The sequence below is a fragment of the Phascolarctos cinereus genome, unplaced genomic scaffold, assembly GCF_003287225.1.
Source record: "Phascolarctos cinereus isolate Bilbo 61053 unplaced genomic scaffold, phaCin_HiC Scaffold_7;HRSCAF=346, whole genome shotgun sequence".
NCBI classification, from domain to species: Eukaryota; Metazoa; Chordata; class Mammalia; order Diprotodontia; family Phascolarctidae; genus Phascolarctos; species Phascolarctos cinereus.
Genome location: NW_027556180.1, coordinates 9,907,367 through 9,912,666, shown reverse-complemented (window position 1 = coordinate 9,912,666; position 5,300 = coordinate 9,907,367). Strand labels below are relative to the sequence as shown.

The 5,300-nt window shown below is 49.7% G+C and overlaps 1 long non-coding RNA gene across 1 annotated transcript; it reads left to right on the top strand.

Moving 5' to 3' along the window:
• Positions 1-85: 85 nt before the first annotated feature.
• On the top strand, positions 86-4,189 carry LOC110210187 (uncharacterized). Its single transcript, XR_002325047.2, has 2 exons — positions 86-621; positions 3,227-4,189. It is a non-coding gene; the product is annotated as an uncharacterized LOC110210187 (long non-coding RNA).
• Positions 4,190-5,300: the final 1,111 nt, after the last annotated feature.

Here is a 5,300-nt window from a genome sequence, read left to right as displayed (position 1 = left end):
AGCTCAATTCTCGGAATTTGAGCTGCCGACTCTACCACTGCCACGCGGCAGGGGAGGACCCGTTGTCACCGCCGCAGCCTTGGGGCCCCGTCTCCCCGCCCCACGCCCCTCAGACCCCCGGATTCTGCGAGCCAAAAGTCGGCCTCGGGGTCTTAGGGGCGCGGAAGCCCTCGACTAGGAGGGTCCTGCCGGATCTCCGAGGGGTCTGGAGGAGGCCCCCCCCCCGTGCTGGGGAAGATGGTGCGTCCCGCTCGGTCGCGGTCACGTGGGCGCCTCCTCTGTGACGTCGGCCGCTTCAATGTAGCAAAGCTCGGCCTCTGGAATTCTGAGAACTAATTTGCTATTCAGTGACATAAGAGGGGGGAGCGTGCGCCGCCTGCCCGGGGTCTGGGGCTCCTTCACTGTCTCGCGCCCATAAACACCACCACCACCTCCACGAGCTCAGGGCACCAAATGGGGGGCAGGGGCTCTGAGCCCCCGGAGGAAGCCCGCCTGCCCAGATGTAGGTTAGGCAGCTCGAGCCAAACAATAAACACGCATCCAGGGCACGGGGAGAGAGGACACAGCAGAGAGGGAGAGCTTTCCAGCTAGACTCTCAGCACATTGGCCAAGCCGTGTTTGGTGGGTCTTCGTGGTCCGGGTCTCTTTGGGGAGGCGGGGGCGCGGGGGGGGGCGGGGAAGGTACTGGCCTGGGGTTCTTGGGGGACCGAGCTTTGGCCTTTGGGTCGGAGGCGTGGGGGTGGAGGCTGGGGTTTTTGTTGCTGGTGGTTTTTTGTTGGTTGGTTTATGGGGGGGGTAAATTTTTTTTTTTGACTTCCAACTTAGCCTCTTGCAAGTTTCTGCTTTTATATTAAAAAGCCCGTGAGCCCCGGGTGCCTTTGGATTTTCTCTGCGGGTGCTGTTGTTAGGTATTATTCATTATTATCATTATTATTTTAAAGATAGGCTGCTTCCAGCATTTTAAGGGGGGCTTTTATTAGGTTGTAACCTTCTGGAAGAAGCGTAATTTGGGGTCGTAGATGGTAATCTTTCTGCCCACCCTTGCCCTCTCCATGTGGCCCCCTCCCGCGGGCAGACGTATTTTATGTTCTCATCTTTCTAAATCCCGCTGCTCTCTCTCACTCTCTCTCTTCTCCGCCCCCCCCCCCCGTCTTTTAAAAAAGGGGGAACGTTCTGCTCTAGGATCACATACTCTGAGGATTAGGGCTCTGTTCTCTTGTTTCTTTTCAGGACTGTAAGTGGTAGGTTTGCTCTTTTACTGTTTTTGTTGACTCTTGTGAAATAGATTTCATGTTTTAATGAAGGGGGAGGGGGGACGACAAATCACGGGAACAAATAAATTCATCTCTATTTTTGGTTTCTCTTGGTTTTCCTGTGAATCAAGGGCATTGTAAAAAAAAAAAAGCAGTTGGGAGAGAACAGAGAACAGTGAGAGGGAATTCTCCAGGCCTGCTTGGCCGGGATCAAGAAGGCTGAGCATGGATTGGGAACAGACCGTGCTCCACGGCAGCCCGGGCCAGCCTAGCCCAGCCCAGTTCAGCCCCGAAGGGCTGTGCACTTTACATATGATTTATGGGAGGGGGGCTTACTGAGGCGATTTTTTTTTTTAAAGCCAGCACGCTGCCCAAGTGCACTGTGGGGCCTGGCTTGTTTTTGTTCTTAGCTGACAGTTTCTCTATTTAAATGTGGTTGGGGTTTTTCCCCTCCTACTCATCCCTAGATGAAGGAGATTCTTCCTTGATTTCTGTCTCTGTTTCTTAATACATATGGCAACTAATGATATTTCAGATTCCTCAACACTTAATTCCAAATGTTCAGACCAGAAGTCCCCATAAGAGGCCGAAGTGTACCCTGCTTCTGCTGATCCTAAGTCCTATTCCTTCAGGCAACTCATTGAAAAACAGAGAAATGTCTGAAGGTTTGTAGCCTTTCTACAAAGTTATGCCCATTTGCCCCTCAACCCCCATAAAGTTAGAAAAAAATCCCTTTATATTGACTTGTAAGGGGGCAGGGCTATGAAAGTGAAAGCTCTGGACGTTTTTTCCCCCCCCTGGCACGTCGATATTGCTGGCTCTCCCATGAGAAGTTAGGCATCAGAGAAGGCTTGGGACGTTCTCTGGATACTGCATCCCAGTACCCGGCAGAGTGCACCAGGCTTGGGTTTTTAGAAAGGATCAGAGCCACTTCTGGGGAAGACTGTGGTGTTTTCCTCAAGGGCCGGAGAGAAACAAATACATTGCCTGGGGTGTGACCATGTGAAATCTGAAGAGTCTAGTACTTATGGACAGATGGGTCTCTGAAGAAAGCAATGCTTTGTAAAGTGTTCTTAGGGAAATGCAGAGGCCTAATCCACCCACCGTTGTTGGAAATAAAATTCAGTCCATTTCCCTCTGGAACCCCCACCCCCCCAAGTCCTAATCAGCTTTTCCTGGTTGGTCCTACAGCAATTACTTTCATGGAGTTTCAATATTTCTTTTTTGCCAGAAATACAACATATACATATGTGTGTATGTATGTATGTTTGTATGTGTGTTTGTATGTATGTATATTTACTTCTCTGTTTTATTTCTTTGCATTTTCCCCCTTGCATCTTTTATCTGCAGTATATATTTGGAGATTCTTTACCAAAGCAGGTGAAGACAGACCTTTGGCTGTATACCTGTTCACTCCTCAGCATTTTCCCACCAGTGTAGTGATTTTGCTGGGAAATCCCTCATAAAACTCCCTGCAGGCCCCACACTTTCCCCTTTCCACACTGACCTGCTGCAGGTCCCCTGCACCTTTTCCCTCTTGCCGCTCTGGGCTCAGCCCCATGGGGGCACTGCAGAGCAGAGTGAGAGCCTGGATGCGTGTTCTTCCATTCCAGCCCCCACCTCCTCAAGCTCAGGAAGACAAGGAGGGAGGGATATTTGGGGGAATGAAATTCACCATTCCATCACCTCTGTTAGTCGTGAGTCTGGGCCTTTGGAGTGACAGCAATGGTCAGGTTAGAGGACTGGCCTATGCCAACATCTGCAGGATCCGAGGGGCTGCTTCTTGTTTTTATTTATTAAATCTCTAGTTGGACCTTAGTTGGGGTGGGGCATGTGAGGATTAGCAGGGAAGGTAGGTTATTTGTTTTTACAAAAAGGAGAAGAAAGAAAAAGAAGAAAGTCTGTTAAAATTTAGAAAATAATTTAAGATTCCTGCTCAGCTTATGAAGTGAGCTGACTTCTCTTTACCCTAGGAATGGAAAAGAGCCCTGTGGTCTCTGAAGTAAACACTCCTGTTTCAAACAGCCATAGGAACACAGATTCTGTTGACAAAGGTGATCTGCACCCCTCTCCTCACCATCTCCCCCCACTCCCACCCCCAAGCCCTTGCAAGGCCTGAATGCAGACATTGGCCATTCTGTTCTGTGGCAATTCCTTCCAGAATTTCCTCCAGTTTCTCCCTGCTACAAACCAGAGAGGAAGTATCATTAGTAGCAGACCAGGGCAGCCCCTGACACCTCAGGAGTGCCTATGCAGTAACACTTGAGGAGGGGCTAGAGGTAAGACAGAAAGTACTTTTCAACAGTACTTAGGCCTCAGTGGGTCGGGGTCACCTGCTCAGATTGGGAGGGGGATGGAATGTGGGCTCCAGTGTCATGAATTAATAGTTGCTGAGCACTGCCACTCAAAATAGAACAGCAGAAAGCAGTTCCTCTGTGGGGGGGAGGGGAGGGTAAAGGAGGGAGGAGGGTTCTATTGGGTCCTGCTCACAGCTGCCGGGTAAATATAAACTTTAATAGAAATGCCAATGGGCTACTCCTAATATTACATCTATTTAAAGAAAAGGACAGATTTTCACAGTCAGTTTCTTCCAGCTCAGTTACTGAAGATAAAGTCGCTTTTATAAAGGAAACCCACCCTTGTCTCAACCATGCAGTCCCCCCACCTCCAACTCTTCACCAAAACAAATAGAAGTGGGAACTCCTGGCCAATAGATGCACAGTTCCCTGATAACACTGCCACTTCAGACTTGCTTTCCTCCTGCCTGCCCTAAGGATTTACCACTACTCAAGCCATGTCTTTTCATCTCTCTCCCTCCCCTGTCATGCTGAATAGCACTCTATAGCATTAAAGTAGGGCTTTATGCAACAGTATAATTTTCAAGGAAGAAGACCCTTATTCTTAAAGGAGGAGTAAATAAATCTGCCAGTGGGTCATCTGGGTTTCCGTTTTGTGTTATTTGTGTATTTCTTTGGGGACTGGGACTGTAACTGGTATTTGCCTTCTGATGACAGGTCGGGCTTGGGGGCTGCTCGCCTCCCTTGGGCCACAATATCACGTCAGTGCTTCAGGAGTAGGCTGGCTTCAGGTTTTGCCCATTCATTCCCTGGATTTACATGAAATCACATTCCGGGGGCCCCCCCCCTTCCATTATCATAAGCAAACTTCAGCATTGCTCTGCTGTCCCTTGGAAGTAAACGTTTTGTTTAAAATAGGCTTTAGACAGACAGCTCGGCGGACATCAGAGCACACTGGGACTGGAGGGACTATTTCAGACCTCCAGAAAAGAGGATTGAACTTGATTTCAATTCACACATTTGCCTGCTGCCTTGAGCTGGATTACTTGGAGACAGTTGTGTGTCCCTCGTGTGCGGGTATGCGTGGTTTTGTTTTCAGAAACCCTTCCAACCCAGTTTTCCCCAGTGCATTAATTTTCCAAAACTTCCCAGGACTTATTTATGAAAAGGAAATGCATGGTGAGTGCTTAAAATAGAGAAATAATTAGGAAAGGGAGGGAGAGGGGATCTCTTGTTTATGGCATGGGGGCCCTGTCTCTTCAGATAACAGGGTTATCTTTCAATTCCCATGAACCCCTAGCATGAGGAAAGGCCACAGCGCAGGAACGCACCTCGGCTGTTTGCAAACCAAGCACGCTGGGGCCTGGCCTGCCGGGCTCTCTAGGCATAGACTGGGAGTGGAAAAACTGGATTTGCGTGTCAGGCCTGCCTCTTTTTTTTTTCTTTTCCTCTGCTTTCTTCCTCGCACACGCCTTCTGTACACCTGACCGCGCAGAAGCCTATGGGAAGGAGCCGCCGATTGCACGGAGGGCTGAAGAATGTGCCCAGGGACGGCATTGGTATTTTTCCACTCGCAAACCCACAGTGACTTGTTTATTTCACCCTCCTGTAAAGAGCCGTTCAGGGGCCTGAAACCCTAGTTCTGGGGTTGCCCAGGCACCAGGAGATGGACGCAGCAGGGCAGAGGGACTGTTTCTCCCCAGCCTGGGGGCCCACATTCGTGGGGCCTGGGTAAAGAACTCCAGACCTA